The sequence below is a fragment of the Sorex araneus genome, chromosome 1 (assembly GCF_027595985.1).
Source record: "Sorex araneus isolate mSorAra2 chromosome 1, mSorAra2.pri, whole genome shotgun sequence".
NCBI lineage: Eukaryota > Metazoa > Chordata > Mammalia > Eulipotyphla > Soricidae > Sorex > Sorex araneus.
Window position 1 is genome coordinate 343765547 of NC_073302.1, and position 12650 is coordinate 343778196.

The window sequence follows — 12650 nt, forward strand, 5'->3', positions numbered from 1 at the left end:
AAACTTATTTAACTTTACAGGCCCACCAACCTTGGTGAAAATTGATGAAGAGTTTAACTAAAATTTGATATAGTTAAAATCCCCTGACACTAATTAGAGAAGAAATGCATTATTTTAAATGTCTGGAAACCCATGTAGCCTATCTGATTCTCATATGGGAATAATTGCATGAGAACTTCATTTCAGGTACATTATTTTAATTGGCTATTATAAATGTTGATACTAGTGGATTATCAAAAATATGATCTGAGACATATGATGTTCTGTAGTCAAATATTCTTCAACTATACAACTGAATTACACCCCCAGCTATTCTAAATATGTACTAACTTTTACTTATGATTTTATGCCTAGAGCTTTTCTCACCACAAACATTTTTATATAAAAATTGATTGAAAATGTTTTAAATAAAACATAGGAGCAATAGCACTGCTGTAAGGCGTTTGCCTTGTATGCAGCCAACCCAAGTTCAATTCCTCCATCCCTCACAGAGAGCCCAGCAAGCTACCAAGAATATCCCGCTCTTGCACGGCAGAGCCTGGAAAGCTAATCGTGGTGTATTTGATATGCCAAAAACAGTAACAAGAAGTCTCACAATAGAGACATTACTGGTGCCTTCTCGAGCAAATCAATGAGCAACCAGAGGACAGTGAAACAGTGCTACTATTCCACAGCTAAATTTATAAGACTTTTCAAAAGAATGAGATACATCTTTTTTTTATGTAAAGTAATTCAAAGCAACACTTTGCAACTCATTGTTCTCTCAACTACCAAGGAAGTAAGGAAATACATAAAATATTGATAGTCACAAGTTAAAAAAAAACAACTGAAACTCAGAACTTCGGAGTAGTAAAATCAGAGAAAATGCTAAAGTTATAGCAAACACAACAAAATTCAAGTATCTTTATTTAATGGTAATATGAGTCTGTGATGCTTAAAATTTTTTAAACTAAAAAAAAATATTGAAGATCCCAAAGCATTGCAATACACGTGTTACACACTTCTCAACAAAGCTTTTCTCCAAGCTGTCAGGAGCAGAAGTCTAAGAGGAGAATGCAAGGGATTTGAAGGTCAATGGGTCACAATGCTCTCAGCCACTCTATCCCAAGTTCTGTGGCCCACTGCCTTTAAGAACCTTCAAAAGGTTGCTGCAGCAGTAATTTAATCTCTTGGAGTTGTAGAGTCACACAGACCCAAAAACACTAAAATCAGAGTTTCTATTGGTCAAAAATTAGGTACCTACTTGGAAATGGACCTCGTTCTATAACAAAAACCTAAGAAAAATAATTCAACTGGAAGTTTAAACATGCATGGAAATAGAGTATTATGCAAAACTCATTTAAACTGTCAATTAAATGAAATGTCAGAAAAAGATAAACAGTATTATTTTACCCATATGTGCAAAATTTTTTAAAAAGCAAAAATAATAAACAATAAAGCAAAACAAATTTTTGGAGTAGAAAAGATAGTACAGGACTTAAGACACTTGCCTTATGTGAGGACAACCTTGGTTTGAGCCCCAGAATCACGTGTCATACCCAGAGCACACCAAGTATTACTCTTGGATACAGAGCCAAGAACCGCTCAAGAGCAACTCTGAGAGGAGGGGGTGGGGTGTGGGGAATCTCTTAGGCTCTAAAAACAGAACAGCAGTTACCAGAAGGAAAGGGACTGGATGACAAGTAGGCAAGTGGGTAAGTCAGGCGGGGAAGCGGGGTCTAATCATATAGGGATGAACAGGCACAGACTGGTAGTGGTGAACGTACAGAGATAGGCAGAGATGATGAGTTAATGTTGACCACCTAAAACCCATAGAGTGTTAGAATCCAATGCGAGTTTTTTAAGTTTTGAAAAAATAAATTGATAAAACTTTGATTACAACATTGTCTTTTCTAAGGTGAATTGTTACCTGTTTTATGAAGTGAAGATCCCAGCTATTTCTCCATGTTTTCTTAAATTATTGTCCCTTCCCAGACTCCCAAGCTGGGATTACTATCTCCTGCCCACAGTCTCTCAAGAACTTTGCCTTGATCTTTCCCACTCTCCTTTTGTGTCTGATACTAAAATTACTAATACTCCTGACACATCCTGGTCTCAATGAGTTGGCAGCTTGAATCAGGTAATCAACTGCATTTTCTCCCTCAGGTCCTTTAGAATTTTATACAACAGTTTGGGACAGAAACTGTTTGATAAATATTTACAAAATAACTCAATAAAAACATATTATAGAATCGTTTCCTGCCAGTTCTATCAAGTCACTCAGATGCTAATCAACAATTCCCTTGAACTTTTCAGAATTGCCTCACGGGCCAGAGATGAATTATGATCTTAACATAAATTTCCCCTAAAACCCAAAAAATGTAATTAGTTTAGCTTAAATTTTTTTGTTTTGTACATTTATAGGGAACAAAGGAAAGATGAGAAGTAAGATTGATAGTATATTGCACTAATAAATTCATCATTCCAGGAAGTCTTTCCCTTCTACAAAGAGCCAGACATTAGAGCTGGCATTAGAAACATCAATTTGGTTTTCTTTATTTGTACGGAAGAACCCAAGCATATTACCTCAGCTTAGAGATATTCTTGATGGTAAAAATACAGGTATGACCCATGTCAAAAAGATTTGATTTGCTGCTTCTAGAAGTAGCTAATAACATCCACTCTTTCTGTGGAAAAACTAACTTCCCAGTGACTTCAGAAAGCTTTATCCCTTCAATCAAAAAGTTCAGAGTAGATATCTAAAAATACTATCAACGGAACAATATCACAATATTAAAATCACAGAACAGGACTGGAGAGGTTGTAAGAGGTAAGGCCTTGCATGTGATGGTCAATCACAATCCTGCTTTTTAATTCCTGGACCACATATGGCCTCATGAGCATTTCCAGTAATCACCCCTGAGCACAGAGTCAGGAATGTTCCTGAACACCTTTGGGTATGGACCAACTCCTGCCCCACAGGAAAAAAAAATTGACTATCTGGGCCAGAAAAATAGCTCAAAGTTCTGGATCACATGCTTTGCATGGGAGAGCACTGGGTTTGATTCCCGGGAACAACACTGCAGGGAGTAACACCCAAGCATCAAACTGACAGTAACGCTTCAATCCCCCACATTAAAAATAAATAAGCTAAATAGAAGCACAAAATCTTTTGAGTGCTATGTTAATAAAAATCATTTTAGGTCATTATTGAAAATGAAATGCATTTGTATAGAAAAATAGAGTCTATTAAACATGTGGTTAAATCACAGAAATCAGAACTGAACTAAAGATCAGGGTCAAGATCTGAATCTATCTGGGACAAATGGATTCAGATGGCATTGGGCAACCAACTGTCTGGTAGAACCATTTATCCTGAATCTGGCTTGAGATAGAGGTAGAGGAATACTGACACTGGTGATGGAGGTAGTGTAATAGTTTGAAAACATAAAACAATAGCAGTAATACTACTGTGAATCATCATACCTTGATAAAAAGTAACTGACTGATAAAAAATATATTTAGTTAAGATATGCTTTTCACCTATGAGGAGTGATAGGATTATGCAGAGGACTGACCAAAAAAAAAAATAGCTCCCAAAATGTCACACAGAATGTGTTAGAAGCAAAGCATATGTAGTGCATGGGGGCTGGAGCAATAGCACAGCAGGTAGGGCACTTGCCTTGCACATGGCCAACCTGGGTACAATTCCCAGCATCCCATATGGTCCCACGAGCACCGCCAGGAGTAATTCCTGAGTGCAGAGCTAGGAGTAACCCTTGTGCATCACTGGGGGTGACCCAAAGAGAAAAAAATATATGGAGTGCAATTCTTGAAGCATTATGGGACCAGAGATGTTGCGTTAGTACCAGGAGACATCAAGATAGAACTGGAACAGATTCATTTTGTACAAGGGAAAAAAATGGTGAACAGAAGCTTTATCAGAGAAATTAGATTTGTAGCTCTTTTTTGTTTTCTTATTTGGCTTTTGAATGAAAATGTGTTTATTGGGATGGTTTCCCATTCATCTTGATTCAGGGTGATTTTAATTCTGCTTCCTTCTGAAGGAGCAACCCTCTGTAAGCCTTGCTCTTCTTGTAGATTCGCAGAGGACTGTGGAGCAGCCAACACACAAAACTACTGCCTGCAATCTGGGTTGTGACTTTTAGAGTATTTCGTACTCAGGACAGGCATTTCATAATCAAAAGACATGATATGGGGTTCTGCACCAGAGGCTTCTTCTTGGTGTTTCTTCCTCTACTCTCCTGGAGAGGGAGAGAGGAGATTCTTGGAGAGAGCTGAGTGCTCATGGGAAGCTGACCACCACTTGAAAAGCCTGATTCCCTCCTTGATAACAATAATCTGGTGTAAACCAGACAAACAGGTGGTACAGAATAGATCCATGAAGCATATTTTATATGATATACAATCATAAAGCTGAGTATGAAGATTTGGGCAATTTGCTGAAGGTATCAAGGAAAATTGGCCAGAAAAACCAATGGAAAATAATTTTTTATGTAATGCAAAATTAAAATAAAAACTACCTTTTATCCGCAGTCCCTGTGAGTGTTGGGGCAAAGCAATGAAGCTTAAAGAAAAGAAGAGCTAAGATTAAAGAGATAAGGTTTCTATCTCTAGTTCTGCTACTATCCAAAAAGAATCTGTTCTCTTCTGCTAAAGTGAGTCTATATGAGTTAAGAATGTTACGGGAAGGGCGGGGAGAGGGGGGCCGTATATCAGATAACCCTGATGAGCTCAAGGGCAAGGGCCTTATAAGTTCAAATGTGTACAACCTAAAGTATTATTATCAAAATCATCTTTGAGAGATGATTTATGATTCCAAGTTTCTCTTAGTTTCTTTGCTGGAGAATGGTAGAATTGGTTATACCCAACAGCTTCTAGACAGCTGTAGTCAGAACACTGTTTTCTCTGAAATAACAATGGGAAAAGTGTTTGATATTGAATAGAAACCCTCTCATGCTGCTGGTCTAATAATACAGTTGCCATTTCTTAATCCAGAGATTTTTCAAACTCCAGTTCATGAAATGCAATAGATTAGAGGAAACTTGCCAAAATTCTGCAATATAAACATCCCCAAATGAATGGGTTTTCTATACAGCAAATTTAAGTGATCATATATGATCTTTTCAAATATTCCATAAATAGGCACGTTTGTATATGAACACCCTTGTTACTCATATTGTAAACCTCTACGCAATTCATTTTATGTTACATCATCCCATTCAAGTTATATTTAAATAATATCAACTGTCATAGGATAAAAGTAGTGCATTAGAAATTCTCACTGTCAAAGCGAGAAATTCTCACTGTCAAAGTGACAAAGTGTTAAGTCCTGTTAACTCCAACAAGGACTTAACAGCCCCATGGTAAAACATAACAATTTTCACAAATTTCCTTCTGCTGAAGAATTTTTGATAATTCCATTAGCCATTTAGTTGCAACAAGCAATGTAAAATAAATATTTGTGCTTGCCCAGGGGGCAGGCTTGGAGTGTTTGGGAGAATGGAAACAGTGATGGAGGGAAGGTGACTCTGGTGATGAGATGGGGTTGGAATATTGAATGCCTGAAACAAATGTATTATGAACAACTTTGTAAGACATAGTGTTTAAATAAAGTAAAAATAAATAAAACTTAAAAGGAAAATATAAGTGGCATAAAATAAATTGCAATTTTTTAATTAGAAGAATTTTTCTACAGTTATGTTACTATGAAGAAAACAAGTATGAATGGAAGGGGAGAACTTGGTTATTTCATTAATATGTTTGCACTTCTTTAAAAAAATCTTTAAAAGTTCAAAATACACAAACTAAAATTAAACTTCACCATTAAATTATCTGCACCATTAAAAAAAGAAAATTTTACTGCCAAATTATGTCAATACCAAAAAATTTATGTGCTATAATTTTAGCTGTAAATATTTGACACTTTGTTACTTGGTTCAAAATGTCTTGTTCTACACGTGTATTTTTACTACTTATGCCTTTTTTCTTGTAGTCTGTATGTTTTTGATGTCAATTTTGCCCCATTCTAACCACTTAAAAGATTTGTTGCCAGTATCTCTTTCAAGTTCTTTATATCATAAGCTTTAATGTCTTCTTATTGACTTATCCACTTATACATGCTATGAAATATGAGGAAATTATCGCCCTTTCCAAACTTCTGACCTATCACCTTACAGTTTTCTCCAATTGTACTCTTACCACTTTATATTTTCAGGTTTTATATATTGGTCACAACTTCCATAATCAAAACTCTTATTGTTTTTTTAATTTGTTTAATTTGGAGGTCAGGGCTGTGGGTCAATGCAGAGTGACCTTGCCTGGGCACAGCCCTGGGTTTGATTCCTGGCAACAAAAGAGAAATAAATTACTTTTATATTTAAATTAGTTCATTCTTTATCTCCAAATATTTCTTATTTCTATTTTCTCATCTCTGAATCTTTTATTTCATTTGATCTAGTTATCTGTTGGAGTCCATCATCAAATAAATGTTGGAAGAGAGTATATGAACCTTATATCCATCAATTACTGTAATACTTAAAATGTGTTTCTTAACACTTTAAAGCCAAGATGATATGAACAAAATTATTTTATCTCTTCCTTACCTGGGTAAATATGCCATCAATTTATCCTCTTTATCTTAAAATTAGATAATAGACTGTAGTAAGCTGAATTCAATCTCATAGCAACATACTTAGAGGACACAACCAAGGAGAGGCAATTGGAACCAATCATACCAAAACTATAACAATAAGTCTCTACATTTCAATGATCTTATTTAATGCTAATAGACTAAAGTCATCAATAAAACAGCACAGAGTGGCAGGACGGACCAGAAAACTGAACTTAACCTTTACCTGCTTACACAAGAGACACTTACTTGATTGGTCAAGATAAAGAACAGTTTTAAAGGAAAAGTGAGGAAAACAATCTTACAAACAACAACCATAGCAAAAATAAGTCCAGAATGGTGATGCTTATGTCAGACAACATAAATATTAAACCCTATTTATGTACTAAATAGAAAGGTACTAAAAGATAGAGATGAGAATTATATCTAGTGATCATTATGTCCAGAAGATTTAACTCATTAACATACATGCACAAAATGAAGGACCATCAAACTTATACAAAGCAACTGATAAGGCACTTTAGGAAAGTTATCAACAGCAACACAATAGGAATAGGAGAGTTTAACAGCCCTTCCTCTTAGCACAAGATCAGCCAAATGGGGGAAAAGCAATTAGGAAACACTGATCTCAAATAAAATTGCATAAGAAATAGATTTAATCAAATATAAGGTCTCAACCCAAAAGAGTTCAGCACACATTCTAGTCCAGCATAAATGGGGCATTCTCTAAAACAGGCCACATGTTGGGGCACAAAATGTATCTCCATGAAATCATGAGGATACAGTCATATCAAGTATCTTGTCAGACCACAATGCTTTGAAAAGTGGAAAATAGTCACAAGCAGAAAATAGGGGGAAACTCAAATACTTTGGAAACTAAACAGGTTACTACTAAAAAACTAGTGAGTCAAGGAGAAATTTATAAAAAAATTAATAAATTCCCAGGAAACAAATGAGAATGAAGATAAAAGTTATCAAAGTATGTGAAAGAAAAACAGCAAAGGTTGTACTGAGAGGGAAGTTCATAACAATGTAGGCATTCATCAGGGTATAAGAAAAATTTCACAATGCCCAAAAAGAGAGAGAGAGAAAGGGAGAGAGAGAGAGAGAGAGAGAGAGAGAGAGAGAGAGAGAGAGAGAGAGAGAGAGAGGGAGAGAGAGAAGTGCCTGCCATAAAGGGGCATGGGGAGTGATGGGAGGGAAATTGGAGACACTGGTGCTGAGAATGGTACACTGGTGGAGGGGTGGATGTTGGAACACTGTATGATTGAAATCTAATCTCATGAACAGCTTTGTAAGGGTCTGTCTTACAGGGATTCAATGTTTTAAAAAAGGGAAAATGTTCAAATAAATAGCCTAACTACATAGCTTAAGATACTAGAGAAATAATTGCAAAGAGTACCCAAAGTAAGCAGAAGGCAAAAATAATAACAAAAAACTTATAGAGGAAATAAATTACATAGTAAAAACATATTTACTTACATATAAACCATGTATATTGGTTATATATAATTAATAACACCAAGAACTCATTTTTCAAAACAATAAATAAGATTGGCAAATAATTATTTAGCCTTAACTACAAAAAAAAGAAGAGAGAACGCTAACAAATTGCATCCATGTTGAAAGTGCAAGAAGTGACAAAAGATACCATAGAAATAAAAGATGATAGACAAATACTATAAAGAACTTTATTGCACAATATTGGAGAACCTATAAAAATGGAACCTTTTTGTAATCCTATGATCTCTAAAAAACCTAATAGAAAGCAGAATATCTGAACCGTTAATATGGAAGTCTAATTATTCGCCAAAATGAAAATTTGGTCCAGATATGTTCACTGGTAAATTTTCCGAATCTACAAAGGACCTACTTTTCATTGTTCTCAACCTCTTTCATAAAGTTGGAGAAACAGGAATTCTTCCAAATGGTTTCCATAAGACCAATATTACCCTCGTTCCAAAAAGTGAGATATCACTAAAGGCAAATAAAATTATAACAAATATCTCTGAAGATACATTACAAATTTTTATCATGATTTGTATGATTACAACAAAATCTTAGTGAAGCAAATTAACTATGCATTAAAGGGTCACCATGATTGAGTAGAATTTATTCCAGGGATGTAAGGATGGTTCAGTATATGCAAGCTAATTAATGCATTAATATAAAGAATGATATGATAATCTCTATAAGTGCCGAGTAAGTATCCAAGAAGATGCAATATCCAGATATGATCAAAAATAATATTGAATTTATTCAAAAATAAAATGAAAATATAAGAAATTTTCCTTAATACAGTAATAGTGAAGGCCATAAGTCATAAATCCATATCTGCTACCATCATACCCAATGTTAGAAAATGTGAAACCTTTCTTCTAAGATTATATCCAAGACAAAAATGTTCACTCTCACCACTATTCTAATAGGATGTGATTGGAAGTCCGTTTTATAGCAATTAGGGCAGAAAGAGATATCAAAGGGATTTAAATTGGAGAAGTCAAACTTTCACTAAAGATTTCATGATATACACAGAAAAGCCTAAAGAGACCACTAAAAAAGCCACATAGAAACAACAAATGTATGCAATAAGATGAAAGACAATAAAATTAATGTCGATATATTCATTGCTTTTCTAAATACAAACAATGACTTTGAGGGGAGAGAAAAAAATTCCATTCACAATTGAGTCTTCTCCAAAAACAAATTTCAAGGAATTTGCAAAGGAAGTGAATGGCTTTTTATAAAAAAGAAGTGATAAAACACTCTGAAAATAAATGTCACAAGGCAAGAGGAAATGGAAACACAATTCCCTGGATATGGTTGGAAGAATTACATTGTTAAAATGAACATACTACCCAAAGCACTACATAGATTATATGGATTCAATGCTATCATCATCAAAATTTTCAGAGTGTTTTTAGAAACATGGACCGAATACTGATAAATTAATATTAAATAATAAAATTCTATGAAGATCTAACATAATCCTCGATAAAGGGAAAATGGAAGGCTTTTCTCATCCTCACTTTAAATTACACTAAAATCTATAGTAATCAAAATTATTACATTACCGGAATAAAGGAAGATTCTTCAACCAATAGAAAAGAATTGATCACAGAGATTCACCCTCAATATACAAACAGTTAATTTTTGAGAAAGGATGTTTATGCATAAAGTGGAACAATGGAAACCAATTCAAATATTTTTTGGAAACCTGTTTTCACATAAAAACAAAATCAATATGGACCCCTATCTAATAGCATCCACAAAAATAATTCAAAATGGACTAAGGACCTCAATATGAGATCTGAATCCATAAAATACATCAAGGAAAGCTAGAACTCTCCATTTCTAATGACTTCAGAAGAATCTTCAATGATTCTATGCCTTTGGCTAAGAAAACAGAAGCATAATAAACAGGACTACATCAAACTAAAATTTTCTTCACTGTTAAATAAACAATAACTCAAAAAGACACCCCACTGAATAAAAAAAAAGATATTCTCTCACCAGACATTTAATGCTGGGCTAACATCCATTATTTATAAAGCCAATCACAAACCTTAAACAAGAACAGCAAACAACCGCATCAAAAAGAGGAGGGGTGGGAGGGAGGGAGCTGACCAGACACTTCCTCCAAGGAGACATACAGATGATCACAGGATACCTTCATTACTTATCATAATGGATACAGAAATCAAAATGACAGTTAAATGTCACCTCACACCAGTAAGACTGATTTCAAAAGTACTAGAAACAACCAGGGCTAGAGGATTGGGGGGTGGGGGGGCCAGGAATCCTCTTTTACTGATGGTGGTAGTGTCTAAAGAAAGCAGCATAGAGATTTCTCAAAAAGTTAAGAACAGATCTTCTACATGACCCAGGGATTCTACTTCTTAGAATAAATTCAAAGAGTACAGAAATATTTATTGTGAATGATATTTCTACTTACATACTTATTGCTATGGTACTTCACAATAACCAAGATTGGGAAACATGCCAAGTTCCCAAGAACTGATGAGAAGATAAAGGACATATGGCTTATACACAATGGAATACTATTCAGCTGTCAGAAAAGATGAAATTATACCAATTCACCACTGTGTGAAGAGAACTAGAAGGTGTGATGGTTAGTGAAGACAGTCAGAGAGAAAATATAGAATGATGCCTGATGTCTCTCATAGGCAGACTATAAGGGAAAATAGTAAGGAAATAAAAAATGTCGATGGCATCAGATCATGGGAGTCAGCGAACAGAACTGAGTTACCAAACGAAGGGCAGGGAGAGGACACTGAGACGTTGGTGGACAGACATGAGTTCTAGTCATATGGGTGTGGTATCGGAACATTGAATGCATGAAACACTCTACTAACATAACTATTGTAAATCAGAGTTCTGGGAATAATAGTCAACAGCTACATCATCCTAGAACTGGTTTACAGAACTAAATTTATCAAGGGCACAAGTGGAAGTTGAAAGGGAATCCTGAGACGACATGGAGGGGAGCAGAGAATCTAGTCCTGGATGTGGCCTTGGATCATTATATACATGAACTCCTGTCATGAACAGTATTGCAAATAGTCATGTTTCAAATGAAAAAAAAAATTAACCTAGAAATAATGGTGACTGGTGGCTGGTATTCTGATGGTGGGGTATGGTATAGCAACATTTTATTCCTGAGGCATTAATAACAATAGTGTTCTAAATCACCCTGCCTTGAAAAAAAAAATACTCTGAACGCCTCCCTGGGTCACCCCGGTTCCCACGCGGCAGACGGACATAAGAGGTCCAGCATCGGCCCCACCCCCGTGTCCCGTGACCCGCACCACGAAGATATTGGGGGTGTGGCCTGTATCTCAGGGGGCGCGGTCTCAAAAGGGGCGTGGCCTCCTGCCAGAGCATCGGCCGCAGTTATTATTTTTTACCTTAGCATAATAGGTATAGTCTTTTTCTTTGAAAATCGCTTTAGCCATCTCAATAACTTATGCAAAATAGCCCATTAGCTTATTTTAACTTTAGAAAAACTATCAGTGAATAAGAGAAGCTTAGCAAAACCTTCCTAAAGAGAACTTTGCCTTAAGCCTTCATTAGAGCCCCCCACATCAATCAGGAAGAGCGCCTGAGTATAAGGAAGAACTCTAGAATAGGAACAAGGCTGCCATCAGCAATAGCACAAACAGAGCCCCTTCTTCCCACAGCAAGAGGGAATAGAAATAAACAACTACAAAGTTCCAACTCTATACTTCCATAACAATATGAAGAAGCAGCAAAAATCCCCTCCACGAAGAGAGGGAGAAGAAAAGATTCCAGAAACATCAACAGGGGCTACTCACATGTACAACCTCTCAGATAAAGAATTCAGAGAGGAAATCTTGAGGAGAGTCGATGTATTCCAAGCAACCATGGAACAGACATCCAATAAATTAAGGGAGGATATGAATGAAGCACTGGAACGGTCTACCAAAAAAATACAGGAAGAAATGAGAACAGAAATTTCAAAGCTACGAATGAAGGTCACAAATAAAGGAATCGGTAGATGAATTAAAAATCTCAGTAGATGCCCTCAACAGTAGAATGACTACAGCCAAAGACAGAATCAGCGACCTGGAAGATGAGCAGCAGAAAGCTTACAGACAACAACAATTAATGGCGAAAGACCTCAAAATGGTTATAGAGTGAATCAGAGTCCTTGGGAATGACTTCAAGAGGAACAACATAAGAATCATTGGAGTACCAGAAGCACAGGGCAGTAACCCCAATGAAAAAAACACAGTCAAAGACATTATTGCTAAGAAATTCCCAGAACTGGAGAAGGCAGGCATCCAGACCCAAGGAGTCCGAAGAGTGCCAGCAAAAAGAGACCCAAATAAAAAGACTCCAAGGCATATCATAGTCAGAATGACGGATGCTGTGGATAGAGACACAATTCTGCAAGCAGCAAGGTCAAAGAAGGAAATCACATACAAAGGAGCACCCCTCAGATTTACAGCAGACCTGTCAGAGGAAACCCTCCAAG